Consider the following 15687-nt stretch of genomic DNA (forward strand, 5'->3'; position numbering starts at 1 on the left):
CTCCCCAGGCTCCCCACTGCTCCTAAAACACTTGAGAAGCATCTGGTGCTCCAAGGCAGTACCTGTAACCCAGAGGGCTGGATTATTTTATATATATATATATCTTTTAAACCACTGTTTGCCCTCAAAGTGGGTTTGCCTGACCAGAAAATAAGCTAAATCACAAAGGGGTGAGTGAGCTGGCTTCCTTCAGAGAAATAAGAGCAAAGGCAGAGCTCGTGTCTGTAATTTGAGGGCGGCTTTTCGCCGAACATAACAGGTTTGTGGCCTTGGTGGTGAGAGTAGAGGGAGGAAGAGAAGTAAAGCAGGAGAAACTTTCAGTGTGGGTCACAAGTAATTGACACTTTGGAGAGTTTACAGAAAAAAAAATATCTAAACAGGACTGCTTTGGGTCATAGCAATATTTTCTCCAATTTAAAACGGTATTGTGTTCCACTTTGTTTCATTCTTTTAACATGATAGTTTATTCTTTTGGTTTAGTAGAACATTTTATTCTTTTAGTTGATGTCAATTTTCGAAAATCCCCAATACAGAAAGAAGGGTCAAAAAGGTTTATTTTGAAAAATGTCAAAGCAAAACATTTCTACATCAAAAAAAGAAAAAAAAGAAGAAGAAAAAAAAAAAGGCCCTTTTCTGGCCAAAACATGCTTGCCAAATTAGACTGGTATTTGTGAGTCATTTCTTCAGCACATTTTTTAGTGAATTTACTATTTGTCAAAAAAAAAAAAACAAGGTTAACCTTACTCTAACGAAAACACACTTGCATTGGGTTTGCATAAACATAGTTGGGGAAGAAAAGGTATTGGAAAGAGCGGCCTGGTCTTCCACTTTGCATTTGTTTCAGCATCTGTCCCTGCATGAGCTGGGAGTAGAGCAGTGCCCACAGATAAAAGGAGACGCAGGCATCCCCCATCTTCTGCAGAGAGACTTCGGGAACCACGAGCCAGCCCCTCGGAGCAGAGCGGGTAACATATTTCGGCAGATATGCTTTTAAGTTTATTTAAACTTCAAAGTGGGGCATGGTGAATGTGATTGTTGAGGAGGAAAAACACTGCTGGTGCTGGAATCTCTTTCAAAGGCGAGACAGTCCAGCCATTAGCAGGATCTTAGCACACATTTTTCTTCCCCTCCTGCACGTTGCCCCCAAAAGCCCTTCTACTTCAAGAGTTTCTCCTCCCTCAGATTTTCAAGGCGCTGACTTCAATAAAGCTTTTCTGACTGCCTGAATGAGAAGGACTGGAGAGTGCTCACATCCTCACGTGGGAGCTGTCAAGTGCTAGGCCTTCGTCCTTGGCACTGGAGAGAAAATGGGTTTTTGAAGTCTCTGCTTCTGACAAAGGAAAAAAAAAATAATGGTGGAAAACAACACGGCTTTACCTGGCAGCGTGAAAAGCAGAGCATCTCCCGCAAAAGCAAAGCATCTCTTGGTGCCAGCTCTTGGCAGCCTTCAATTTCCATTTCCCAGAGCTGTAATTAGCCCCCAATGGGGTTCCACCAGTCCGGGTTCCCCAAGCTCTGCTTTGCTCTGTGTTGCTTCTATGAAGCTTCCTTCCTCCGGGAGGAACTATTCCCACAGAAATCCCTGCCTTGAGAAACGTCCATTAAATCATTTTTCCAATGGAAGATCATGCTTTCAATTAAACGAAAAAAGCTCACAGAAAGCATCCGATTTCCTCGAAAGTGTTTAACTTGTTTTATTGGAAAATAAAAAGACCAGCACTTGAACATTGAGGAATTCCATTTTGAGCAGAGAACGATCAAGTTTTGGTCACTAATACCTTATTTCTTTTCCAGCACAAGTCAACATTTTCCCTTTTTTTTTTTTTTTTCCTGACACATCACAAATTAATATTTTCCCTGGGCAGGCAGCACGTGGACCTCAAGTTTGCATTCAGGCATCTACGTCAGCCTGGAGACACGCAGAGCGACGGGTTTCAGCTGCCTGGACGAGGATCTGAAAAAGCAGCCCTCGAGCAGGGCCACATTAACAGGACCACCAGAGCACATTACGAGGATGGAGCTTTGCACCACTGAGATGCAATCCACCTCGTAAGGACATTTCAGATGCTGTGTGCTTTGCTGGCAGCGGTCAGAGGGACCACCACGAGCGCGGAGGCTGACACCCGTGTCTGCCCCAAGGTCAGGCACCTCTTTAAAGCTTTCTTTGAAGCTTTCTCCTGGGTGTGCTCCACTTCTTCTGCCTGCAGGCTGGACAGAAAGCAGCACAAGCTCTTGCAATGGGGGAGAGATGAGATCTTTGGATGTAGAGAGATGCTGGGGACATGAACAGACCATGCTCTGCTCTCCATCTCCAGCACTGTCGGATCAGCTGGCCCACCACACACATGGCCTTTCTTTCTCTAAATCTTTCCTTGCATAGTTACAGGACAGGAGTAATCTTCACTAAGACTAATTAAAACCCCCACATTTGCAGGGTTGATGGCATAAAAAGCTTTAGACTCAGCTGTTCTGAAAATAAATCTTCATCTCTCCCACCCCCTCAGCTCACCCAGCACTTTGGTCTCCCCTGAATAATTCATGTCCTTTCCCAGCTCGTTGTTTTTCTTCTTCCCAGGAAGGCAGCCTATGACTACACCTGCTTGTTCCTGATTGTTAATGAATAATCCTGAATTATCCATGAAATGCTGAGCAGCACCATGATCTCATCAGGCATTAACCACGCATGAGACAAGCGCAGCAACCAGGCAAAACTCAGCAGCTCGACCTGGGGAGCGCTCCACACCAGGAGGGGCTTTCTGAATAGCCAGCAGGGCAGGACACAAATCTCCCTGGTGAGAAGGACATTGGCACGGGGAGAGATGAAAGAGGCTGGGATCAGAGCAGGGCTGCACGTGTAGCACCTGGGGATCTCACTCCCAGCCCGGCAACTTGGTTAAATCTGATGTGGTTAAATCCCATCTTTCTCTTCTGCCTTCTTCCTTCTCCCTGTACTGTCTTCTCCATCACTGGGCTGTCTGCCCCACTAAAGGTATCAGGGATGTTTTTTTTACCTAGTTCCATCAACAGAAAATTCTGTTCGGTACTGAGAAAAAACTAAACACCAGCACTTTTCCTTTCTGTTTCCCTGGCTCAGCACTAAGCAGATTTTTCCTCCCCTGTTCCCAGTCTCCATTTCCCACATTTTTGCTGCAGGCTACACCTGCTTTGCTCCAAGTCCTTCGGTCCCCTGGGGGTCTACAGCTCATTTTTAAACCCAGCAGTGCAAATATTACAGCAAAGGGACAGCACTGGGGAAACTGAGGCACTGGGGGAGCCAGAGACCTGCCCAAACCAGAGGCAAACCCTGCTGCAGGGTTGGGCACCTCAGCCACAATAATCCAAGACTTAATTTAATCACAAAACCATTTCTTCCCTCCGCCCCAGGAGCCTGGTGTGCTTCATTCCCCTTCTGAACAAAGCAAGGGCGAGCTGTAAAATAAGGATGGTTTACAGTTATCTAATCATCAGCTCTTCAGTCCCTAGACAAGCTGGAGCCAAAGGTTTGAGTCCCACCAGGGTTCAGGGTTGTTTTGCTTTGGGAGGTTCCCCTCTGGTGAGAGCTTTGAACACCAGCTCTGCTCTGGGGAGATGTTTTCTAGGAGGGAACAGGCAGGTAAACTGACTGCAGCCCTGTGACTTTTTGCACTGTTTTGGGGCTGAGAGGTCTACAGGGTTCATCCTCTGCCCAAGTGTTGTCCTTGCACTGCAGGTCCGGGTTCTGCAGAGCACTTGGGCATGTTCACATGTCCTTTGGTAGAGAGGGGCCTCAGCAGGGAGGCCTATTTATATATTTATTTCATATTTAAATAGGCTCCAATCCCGATATCCCATGCCCTGAGAGCTGACCCACCGGCTTGCACAACACTTCTCCTTCAGGAGGAAATGCGGTGATTAATGCTAAGCAAAACACTTCTGCAAGCTGTCGTGAGAAAATGAATGTGCGAAGCAGAAAGCTTAAAAGCTTTAAAGTTATTAGCTAAACCAGTTTCAAGTCAACTGCAGTCCACCAGCAAACCTTTGAACGCAACCTGCTCTTTTCGTGCTAACCATTAAATCCTGTTCACGGCTGCGCTGACACGACCCTAGCGAAAAGCATGGAGCTGGAGCCCTTTTCCCTACTTTACAGCATGGCCCTACAGATACAAGCACCCACAAAAGTGTACGAAAAGATGGGCTTGTAAACCATTTATTGCTCCTTTTGTGTTACTTCTGGGTCACACCCCCTGCACCCGGCTGGCACCAGCTCTCCTTGCCACGCGCTGCTGCAGCTGCACACTCGTGCAGACACGTGGCTGCTCCTCGCTAGGCTGCAAACCAGAGCTGCTTGGGGGAAGCCAGGTCCATCTTCACGATTTTGAGCCTGTGTTAAGCCCCATCACACACACACAGATCTTTTTCCTTGCTTTCCTGCCTTTGACACACACGCAGCCCCTCTGATGGATACACACGCATGCAGCTCGTGCTTTCATTGCCAGCCAGCGTGATCCGAGCTCCAGAAGCAGACGGGTTTCCAGCCAGAGATCCCATCTGGTGTCCTCAAAATCATACGAGCAAGGGCTGCCCAAATCCCGAGGACTGGAAGAGACCTATGGGAGCTTCCCATGTGCAATCCTTCCCAGAAACACAAGCCCGTGAGTCAGCCGGGTCGGTCCCACCTTGGCCAAGGGGGCTTTGGGATTAGGAAATTATTGGCACAACCATGTCAACAGGGGGAAAATTGGGCATTATGTACCTTCAGAAACCCTACGTATGGGTGCCTTTATGATGTGGAGGGGCTGGGTTACAGATGGGGAAGGACTCCTGCTAAGCAGCAGACTCCCTCTCCTCCAGAGCCAGGATGTGCTGAGTCTCCTGACTTCAGCTCAATGCCTACAAGCCCTTGTTCCTGTCTGAGCCCCATCAGCCTCGTCTCCTCCTGCGAAATCTTTCCTGGCTTCGATGCAAGTCAGACAAGAATTTTTTCCTGGACTCCTCAGTAGCTTGCTGCTGCATCCGAGCTCAGGATTTATACCAAAGGCCAAAGTTCAGGATTGTTTTGGTTGCAAGTTTCAGCTCTCTATCATCTTCACCAACAAACGTGTCCTCCCATTTTAATAGCTGAGCAGCTGACGCCTCCAGAAGGGCAGCAAGCTTGCCAAGACAGGACCCAGGCAGTACTTTACCAACCTCAGAAACGCCACCTGCCATCAGATGCCGGAGGCGCTGCTGTGAATCAGGGCCAGGGCCTGGGGAAGCTGCCCTGGGGTGGAATTACAGAGGGGCTGCAAAAATCTCCCCTTCTCTGCCCTTCTCCATAGTCAGAGCAGGGATGAGCTTTGATATATTTGCACAATGCCCTGCACGGGGGCTTTCTGCTCTTTGAGGCCTCGAGCTGATACGCTGATTGTATTTATCACGTCCAAAGTAACTCACTTGTAAAACACAGAGGAGAAATTTGTAGTGCTGGCTGGAAAAGCTTTGAAGCAAAGTGCCTTTTGCCTGCAGTGTATGTATGAGTCTAAAAGTCTACAGGAAGAAAGCTGTGCTGCAAACACCTCCCGCTTACCTGGCCCTGGAGTGGCAAACACAGACCCAACACGTCTTAGACAACTGCGACAAAAATTAGCCCAGTTTCGAGCGAGGGAACTCATGCAAATGAACTCTACCTCACCATAACACTAGGAATACCCTCCAAGTCCAGTCCAAAAAAGCTTCAAAGTACAAAGAGCTTCAGCCAAAAAATTATTATTTTTTTTTTGCTTTCAGGCCCAAAAAAATCATGGTTAATTTTTTTTCCATTAAACACTGAAATTTTCTGCAGAAACATCTCACATTTTCCAGCCAATTCAGAGCAAAACTTGGTGCTAAAATGTACACAACCTATTTAATCCTAAGTGGGATGTTCAGACAGCCAGCTCCGCAGCAAAATCCTTATGGCTGGATCCCATTCATCCCTGGCAAGGCGCCGATGAATTCAGGGAGGAATCTGGTTCATTTTGTCCAGCATAAGACAGAGACATCACAAGGCACGGACACAGCTACTTTACAGCCCAGTCCTGATCTCACAGCGTCGCTGCACTGATTTCAGCAGCAGAGAAATGAAATCAGCTCTGAAACAACAGCAGAGCAATGAAACCAGATTCAGACCTGTGCTGAATCTGATTCAGATCCACACTTGTGCAACACATGTTGGGCTGACTTAGCTCGAGACATTTCTTAAGAATTATATCCTTCGGTACAAGCTGTATTCAAAATGCTGGAGAAAGCCAGTCATTCCCTTCAAGAGCAGGAAGAACAGGGAATGATGTTAATTCTCAAAAGCAAATTGAAAAAAAAAATATTTGGAGAGTCAATGAAGCAACAAGACAGGTCAGCCCAGATGGTAAGAGAAGCTGGAAAGAGGGCAGCAAGCACAGGCTGGGGACGCAGCTGGGGCTTGGAGGATTACGAAGCAGAGGGAGAGAAGCACAGGGAGTTCAAGGGGTCTGGGTCAGAGGGACACGTTAAGTGGATTTAAGGGAATAGAGCTGATGCAAGGCCCACACTTTGGGCTTTGAGGAAGGTCTGATTCATACCAACGCCGAGTCATATCTCAGGTCAGCCTAAGGGCTCGGAGAGTTGACTGACAAGGAGGGCTGCTGGTGGCAGGGCAAGCCAGAGGCTGCCCAGCACCAATCCTGCCATGCCCCTTGGCACCATCCGGACACGGCAGAGGTCTGAGCTCACCTGCACTGGGGCATCTCCAAAGTCAGCCCCATCGATGCAGCTTTGAAGGATGGGAGCGGATCACCATGGGCTTGAAAGCCAGCCTGCCAGAGAAAGCCATGTCAGAAAGGCAGCACAAAATGGAAACGAACCCGTTTAAGGACACAAACCACAGAGCTCAGCAGTCGTTGGGCAGCTGGGAGGATGTAGGGGTGGTAAAACAGGGATGGAGGGGCTGTGGTAACAGCTTTCCAGTGGCCTGGGGCTTTGTTGTTGGTTGTTCTGAGATTTTTCCAGCTGAACCCTTGTGCTTAAAGTACTTTGGATGTTTGTGCCCAGGTGTTATTGTTATTTCACTATGGTTTTATCATCATCTAATAAAGAGTGGGATTCCTTTTGGGTTCATTGGCTCCTGCCTTTCCACATGCAGCGCTTCCTAAACGTGAGGACAACCAAGGGGTACCAGGACCAGAAGCGCAGCCCAGTCCTGCAAAGACTCGCACAGCTTCAGGCACGCAAGCCTTTCGGTAAGCAGGGGTTAAGCAGCAGCAGAAACATCTTTGGAGCTTTATCTGACTGCTCAGGGAGCTGCAGCCCCCACACCAAAGGAGAGCAGCATGGAAAAGGCTGGCTGCGAGCGGTGCCCACCCATGGAGCTGAAAAAAGGGGTCAGGGCTAGCATCGCCCTGCGACGCTCTGCAGGCAGGAGGAGAAGCAGCAGGACTGCTGTGGTCCTGCAGGGGGAAGAGAGGGGAACGGGCTTGGAGTGTTTCACTCTGTGGGCAGGATTAGCAGGGCTAAAGCAACCTCCCAAGTAACTATTGCCTCGGAGAAAATGAGTCTTAGGCAGCATCACAGCAGCCTGAGGGAGTTCTTTCTCACCCCAGCACCACGAAGTAGCAGGGTGAGTCCCACCACCTTAATCCAGCTTGAACTGAGCCCCATGCAGACAAACAGGAGTAGATCCCAGAGCAGGATCAGGCCTCCAGGGAATGTATTCTTTTCCCACAATGGCTTGCAACTACTTGCTTGAAATAAGTCTTTTTTTTAAAAAAAAAAAAAAAAAAAAAAAGAAAGAGCTGAATTCCAGTATATTCCATTACAACATATAGTTTCAGATTAAGGCTCCCAAATATGCCTTTAATTTAAGCTTAATAAAGCTGTTATTGTCCAGTCATTAATGACTGCTTATTAAAAACATATTTATTGCATATGGTGCTGAGGGATCTCGCAGAGAGCCTCGGGCAACAATCCCTACCTCCACCCCGTAGCGTTTAACGAGAGATACATGTGTATGGGGCTGCTAATTCTCAGTGAGCATGTTTCCAATAAGCACTTGTTCCTCAGCTGAGGTAGCGTGCATGCATACCTGTGTGTGCACAGGCACACAACGGGATGCAAATGAAAGGCAGATTTAGAAGCCTTGTTTTGACAGCGTTAGCGGTTGCTTTGGGACAGGATGAAAACATGTTAATGTCGAAACTATCAGAAGTCAGCTTTCTGCTGTATTAATGACTGCTTCAAAGACATTCGGTGGGGTGACGGTCAGGGCACCACAGCGGTGAGGATCCAGACCCATGGCACCCTGCTCAGCATCATTCCCTAATTACAGACACTGGGATGACAAAGTTGGGCTGGCCTACAATTAATTTTATCCTAAGAGGTTAACAGACTGAGATAAAAACTATCAAAATACGGGAAGAGTTTCCCTGCAAACACCAGGTCTTTTTCTTTGCAAAGACCACGGATAAGGAAAAAATATTCATTTTTTTTCCTAGGCAAGGAAATCCTTTTCCTTTGGTGAATTTTATGAATAGACTCACAGGTCGTGATAGACTTCTGCATCCTAGAATTGGAATTTTCAATTCCCCGTCCTTCGCCAGACAGCCTCAGCCTGGGAGTAGTCTGTAAAGGCCGCAAAGTGCTGATTTTGGTACCGTGGTGCCAATTACTCCAGTGTCGAGATCCTTAGCTGTACCACTGATAAGAAAAGTACACGAAGAAGAAGTGGGCGGTGGGGTTGTGAGAAACCTGCCAGGAATGCCAGCTCCTGTTGGCACCCGCCAGCAGCCCTGCTACCAGCTCATTTTGTGGGGAGGGTGTGTGTCCCTTCTGGGGACCATTTGCCCTACCAAATAACAAGATGCACAAGACGTTGACCCCACCTGCCTGCTTTGCCCACCTCCCCGCAGCCCCCGTGCCCCTTGGCCAAGTTTATTGGCTCTGTTCAATGAGTTTTGTTTTGGCTTTCACTATTAGGGGAAGTTAAAAGAATTTGGGATCTGATTGTTGGGCATTCAAAGATGCTCCCTGCCTCTTTCCGTCCTGTTTTCCTTCGAAGCAGCCTAGCCAGAGGTCGGGGGGTATGTGGGGAAATGCTGCCAGAAAAGCTCTAATGACCCACTTTGGAGACAGTGTTTAAACGCTCAGCTGTCCCTTGTAAACCAAGCCCTGCATGAGATTTTTCCCAAAGCTTTCAGTCCCCTCTCCTTGCCCCCACCCCTCCTGCTTTGCTCATGCAGCAAGTATGCAGAGAAAAAAAGACTTTGGTACAAGAAGGTCCTTTTGTGCTGCGGGAGAAAGGGGGCACAAGGAAGAATAAAACAACCCAGGCCACAAAAAGGCAGCGAGGGAACATCGGTGTTGTCTGGGCCGTCCTTTCCTGGAGGGCTTTGAGCTCCTCGCCGGAGGGAGGCAGCTCCCTCTCCCAGACACGGGACCCCCAGACTGCAGCGCAACCCCAGCCAAAAGCCTGTGTGCTCTCCACGGCGGCATCGTCACTGCCGAGACCCGTAAGTGGAAGTGACAGCACGGGGGGTTTCTGCTCGGATCGCTTTCCTACAGCCTCTGCACCGGGGGGTTCGAATAATGCCTGAAGGTTCAAGGTCAGGATTTACAAAAGGAGCAGTCCTTGGTGGGCAGTGCTGAGGCTGAGATGGAGCAGGAAAGGGGAGTCCCATGCCAGGTGGGGGGAGATTGCTTCTCCCTTGGAAGCAGGGATGCTTCGTTGGTGGTAACGGGGTGGGACCTTGCTTGTTTGAGCTGGAGGTGGGACCCATCCTGCTCACCCTGCTTGCCGAGGCGCTTGGTGCACGTGGGGAGGAGGGAAGAGCCACCAGCCCTACAGGACCTGACGTGGCCCGAACCCTTTGGAAAATCTCATTTGAAATGCTGAGCACTTTCTGGCTTGGAGCGGGATAAAAAAAGAATTTGTTCTGTTGCGGCCAGAGTGGATGTGTCAGCACCACAAGTCTCCAGGGCGAAGGATTCCTGGCTCCAGCTGGGACAGGCTCCTGGTGCAGAAGAGAGGGTCTCAGAAACGCATGTCCCTGCTGACCAGATGTGTGTTCTCTACTCACTTTCGGGAGAAGCAGCTCCAGAGCTAATCCAGGCATGCTGGGGAGCCGCGGTCACCTCCCCACCGTGCCGGCAATGAAGCGAGGGGAGGGCGCAGGCAGCAGGTGCCCCCCAGCAGCAGGTGCCTCCCCTGTGCCGGAGGCTGGCAGCACCAAGCATTGCTCACGGAGCAAACCGAGCACAGCCCCCGGCCCCTCGACCCCCCAGCGAGCTCAGGAAAAGCCCAGGCTGGGCAATGCTGCCCTGGGAGCCGTCCTGCTGTGTGGAGGCATTGCTGCTATCAAAGCGGGTGTGAGCCTCCACGCTGGGGTCTCACCGTCCTCCTGGGTGCTCGCTGACGGCCGGGTGATGTATGAGCACCATGACTGCTGCTTCGCTGCCTCTCCAGCATGGCCCGGGCCCCGAGCCCAGGAGTTTCGCTCCTTGAGTTAATGGAAATATTATACACATGGAGCTGGCCCCGTCCCAGAGACACTCCTGTCTTACAGAGGGAGCTGCTCCTCGCTGCCCCGCAGATGGATGCAGTGGAGGGGATGGAGAGAAGGAGCCAAGACAGGCAGCGGGATGCTGTGAGGAGCCAGAGCCTGTCCTCCTCATGCAGGCTGTGTCCCCAAGAGCAGCCCCTGCATCCCAGAAAGACTTTCCAACACAGCTGGGCAAGGAGGACCACAGGGTTCACCCTTCGCTTCAGGCAGGAGGTGCAAAAGCAGCAGGACTGAGCTGTTCCCAGGTTATCCCGCACTGAGATGCCACCCTCCTAGAGAAGACCCCTAACATCCCACCCGTCCAAGCTCCAGGCAGTGCAACAAGCCAAAGGTAGAGATGAATGCTCAGAGAGGGATTTCTGCCATCAGAGCATCCCTGATAACTCACGTGCAAGGCGCTGGCCTCCCATCTCAGCGATCGAGTCCAAATCCGAGGAGGGTCTTGTTTTTATTAAAAATGTTTTACATCTTCTACAACCGCTCTGCCAGCTGGACGACTGCGCTTTCAGGGCAATTATATGCATCATCTAAACATCATCTAAAATGAAAGGACCTCATTTAATTAGGTTATTTAAATGACACGTTTGATGGAAAAAGCCAAGCAGACTTAACAGGATATTTAACGATCACGTTAGTTTGCATGCGTACAGAACATTATCTGAAAGTCTCGGAAATTAATGGCAAGACTTCTGTTGACTTCAGAGGCTGCGGACCAGATGTCGGCAAAGGAACGACCGGAGAGATGATACGGGGAGCAGCCACGGCCACTGCCACCTGGGGAGCACGGGCACTGCTGGCTTGTGGGATGTTGCCAAAGGTGAATTTTCATTTGGGTCAAAATCCTGTGTTTTCCCCTCTCCTACAGAAATAGTACTCCTACCAGTTCCACCAATTTGTGTTTTTTGCCTCCCTTTTCTCTTCATTTCCTCCGTGTGGAAAACAAATTGGAAAGACACTTTGAAAAGGGAAAACTCCTTTTCAGCAACATCAAACCTGAAAGCGTGCCTGTTGTTGAAAAATAAGAAATGTGGTATCTCGCACCAAAACAAACATGAGTTTGTTCAATAGTTCAATTCTTTCAACTCCTTACTTAAAAATCCGAGTAACCTAGACCAAAGGGCACGAATTTTTTTAAGCTTATTTTCAAAGTGTGAAAAAATACTCCTCATTTCCTTACCCTTTAAAAACCATGCCCAGCAGGTATTAAACATGCCCAACCAGGGCGCCCGCTGATGGCAAGGCACAACCTCAGGAGGCACGCTGATGAGCGCAGCATTAAAAATAACTTTGCCTAGCCAAGCTGCATTTAACCTTTTCAGATGCTATTAAATGAAATTCTGCTGGAACATGGCTAGCCTAAACAATTTCTCTTTCTGCATATGCAAACGCAATCAGTGCTGTTAAGTTAGGAGCCAATTCTTAGATGCCATATTCAATATTATCCCGCTGGAACACAGAACAGCAACAGAGATACAAAGAAAAGAGAAAATGCAGAGAATTGTCATGTATGCCAACTTGAGGAAGGTAGGAAAGACATCTGTAATACTTAAAAGGGAAATTGTTGGAAATTTTTCAGATTTCTCGAGCGGCGTATTTTAACTTTTTCCTTGCGGATGCTGCTTCTAACAATTCCCAGTTTCTCACGGTGAACAAGAAACCGCCCTTTCATCTTTTTCCCAGATGCAACCCAAAGCTACTGCCATCAGTAAGACAGTGCCTGGATGTCCCGGTGCTGGACCAAGCCCCTCGCTATGGGGCAGAAGGGATCAGACACCCCCTGATACTCCGTGGGGCAGCTCCTTGGCTTCTTCCTCGACCCCTTCCAGCCCCACAGGGCAGCCAAAAAATGTCAGCAAGTGAGTCACAGGCAATGGAAAGACTTGTGCCGCTAAGCCCAGCTCCTGGCCCTGGCTCCTGCAAGTGACACAAGCATTTTGGCTCTTGGCCCTCTCTTTCTTTACAGATCCACAGCCCCTGCCCCTTCCCCGTGGAGGTGTCTCGTAATGTCACACACCGCCCATCCCCTCTCCCCGGCTGCCCCAGGACACAGCGGGCTGCAGGGCCAAAGGAAAGCAGAGGTGGCCCGTGAAGCTGCAGGAGATGGTCTTAAATCCTGACACCTCTCAGGGCATGAACAGCTCAGCAGGGAGGGAGAGAAGCGAGTGAAGGAAAAGCGGTGAAAGGCTCAGGCGTGTCGGGAAGGCAGCGTAACGCCAGCTGCGGGGCTGCCCCTTACAATAGGTGCAAAAGACGGGAGCTGGAGGCAGCTGAGAGCAAGTGGAATGGGAAATATTACAAATATTACATGCCTCGTTAGTAGTAGGCAGGCCCTGCAGGCAGGGAGGGGTGTGGGCACTGTGCAGAGGATGCCCAGGGCTGGGGCATGTGTCAGCCCCTGAGGCTGCCCCAAGATTTGGCACGGGGCACAGCAGCAGGGTGGCACACACCTTGTGTGAAGGCACTTCGACCTGGATACCTACCAGTGCATCCTTTTACAAAGGAAACCGGCACAGTTTTTGCGTGCAGACCTGGTGGGATGTTTCTGAAGAACACCACTACCCAGCATTGTGCTGGCACGGTTCCTGCGGCTGACAACCCCCTCCCTGTTGAGACAACTCTTCCTTCTCTAACTCCGCTTTGACTGCCTTTAACTTCCCGGTGCTGGCTCTTCCCAGCCCATCTGTGAAAGCTCAGCATGATCTTGAAGGCCTGTGTGTTTACATGCAGCAGAGGTTTAAGCAAGGGGAATGGGCTTCCAGCAGATACGGGGGAGTTTTGCACTGTCCAAGCCCAGCAGAACCGCGGGGAACCTGTCCGTGGTCAGACCCTGCCCTGCAGCCGCAGGCACTTCAGGAGGTCTGGAGAGGAAAACAGCTCTGGAAAAAAAAAAAAAAGATCCTCAGAAATTCACAGAGCTTGGCCTGGTACGTGGCTGTGCATTGGAGCTGGGTAAACGAAGATCTCGGGAAAAGCTTGGTTTGGTTCAAGCCAAAACAAACGTTTTCCAAAAAACGAATAAAGAAACCGAAAACCAGATCCACAAATAGCCTCTCTTCCCTGCTGTTTCCAAAACTGCACTTCTTTTGGTGAATTAACTTTTTGGACCTCCTACAATGAAACAGCCACTGCAGAATAAGAACAGAGGAACCGATAGGCCATTCAAATAAACACTCTCCTTGTGTATATTTGAATCTTTCATCATGTACTAAATTTCTGTGTAGGGCTTTTATTTGTATTTGTAAACTTTCAGATAAAGGTACTTAAAGTTTACTTTTTTTTCTAACATCACACACTCAAACAACTAGGGAGCACAAATCCAGCACAGACCTGTTTACCTTTCCCCCATATTTCTTACTTCTACATCCTCCTTCCCAAAAACAACAACAAAAAAGCAAACTGAGGAAATTGAACACAAACAATGCTGGGAGCCTGGTGCTGGCCTGGCCACAGGTCTGCAAAAAGTTCAGGGATTCGCTCATCAAATGCAGCCATAACACTCCAGAAATTACTGCAGGGCTGGCAACAGCAAGAGATTAATCATGTTTAATGACACTTCAGTCCGCGTCCCCCCAAAATTAATGTAGGTCTTCACGAGCCATTTGGTTTCAAACTAGGTGAAGAGAACTGGCAACGATGACACACCACAAAAATGGGACTGCTGGGTTCAGCAACACCAGGGCCACGGGGTGCTCGATTGCTATTTCCTCCCAGGGTGAGGAACGCCGGCAGCTTGGTGGGACGTGGCTCTGGCATGGAAATCACTAGAAGCTACTAAAGAGCGAGGAGAGAGGGAGAAGCATGGGCATCTTTCTTTGTCCCCCAGGATGCAACCTGAAAAGTCAGCCGGGCGATACACCATGAAGGAAGCACATCAGCATCTCAAATTCTTCAGTCTGGCCTTCTCCAAACCACAGACGTTACTAAAAACACCCCAGGAACTGAACCTACTTGCAGTTCTATCTGTAAACAGTGAAGTAGGTTCCTTGCATTTTTGTCCCAATAAACACTGACTGCGGACAGTGTTTATTGAGGACTAAGTCTGAAAACTGGCCCAAAACGCGATGTGTGTGCAGACTTGTTTCAAGTGCTTCTCGGCACAGGGAAAGCGATTCCTATCACCCACACCTTGCCCAGGCTCCTGGCAGGCGGCTTCAGGGAAAAGCCATGGGGCACACCCACTGCATGGGCTCCTTGAGCACGGGGGAAAGCTCCATCTCCTCCTGCCACCAACTCCTTTTCTGTTCAGTAATGGAACAAGCAAAACGAACACAGGGAAAAATAATAACCACATTCCTTCAAAAAAAGTCCTCAAAGAGTTTCCTTGTGAATTGTATGCACAGAAAATCATTTGTGTGGGCTCTTATTTTTATCAAAACCATCCCACTTCCTATGTCAATAAAGGGCCATTACCGGTTACATGATATTTCTGGCTTGTAACTTGATGTCTTGCCCATATTCCTTTGCACTGGAATCAAAAATGTCTTGTCTGTGAAGTGCGGGTCAAATAATCTGGGTTTTACAGTTGTTGGCAGCTCAGGGGTTGGTTTTTTTCTTCCCCTTTGCTTTCTCAACCCAGTCAACACCTCTGCCCCAGGTTCTCCCCTCTCCCCAGGGAGGTTTCCCCCAGGGAAGAAAGAAACCCATACAGCCTTTGTGGGGCTGTCAGTAGGGGACATGACCAGGGACTTGCCCGATCCCCCGAGGGCTCGGTGGGCTGAGGTCAGGGCCTGATCCTGCTTTAGAAGGCAACTGCCTTCCCCTGGCTACACGAAGCAGCAGATTCCCCCTAAGTGATGGGGTTATGCTAGCAGGGGGAAAAACGAGACGAGAAGCAGATGCCCGGCTGCAGCCCTGTGCCGGGGTCAGTTCTCTGACCTCTTCAGTCCTGCGACAGCTTCAGATGTCGCTGCTGAGCCCAGACATCAGCTCTGCACTAGCAGAGCCTTGCTGGCCTGCAGCTACAACCGGGGCTTTGTCAGGTTTTATTAATTGCGCTGTGTAACTACCTCCGCACCGACATCTCTTTCTAGCGGTTTCTTGGTCTCTGGTGGCTTCAGGAGCTGCTGATATTGCATCTCTCGAGCTACGTGATAGCAGGATATATCCGATCCTCCTCAGTGCCTTTCTGTCCTTTTCCTGCTGACTGCGGTCCCTCCCATCG

The sequence above is a fragment of the Netta rufina genome (assembly GCF_964035555.1).
Source record: "Netta rufina genome assembly, chromosome: 25".
Taxonomy (NCBI): domain Eukaryota; kingdom Metazoa; phylum Chordata; class Aves; order Anseriformes; family Anatidae; genus Netta; species Netta rufina.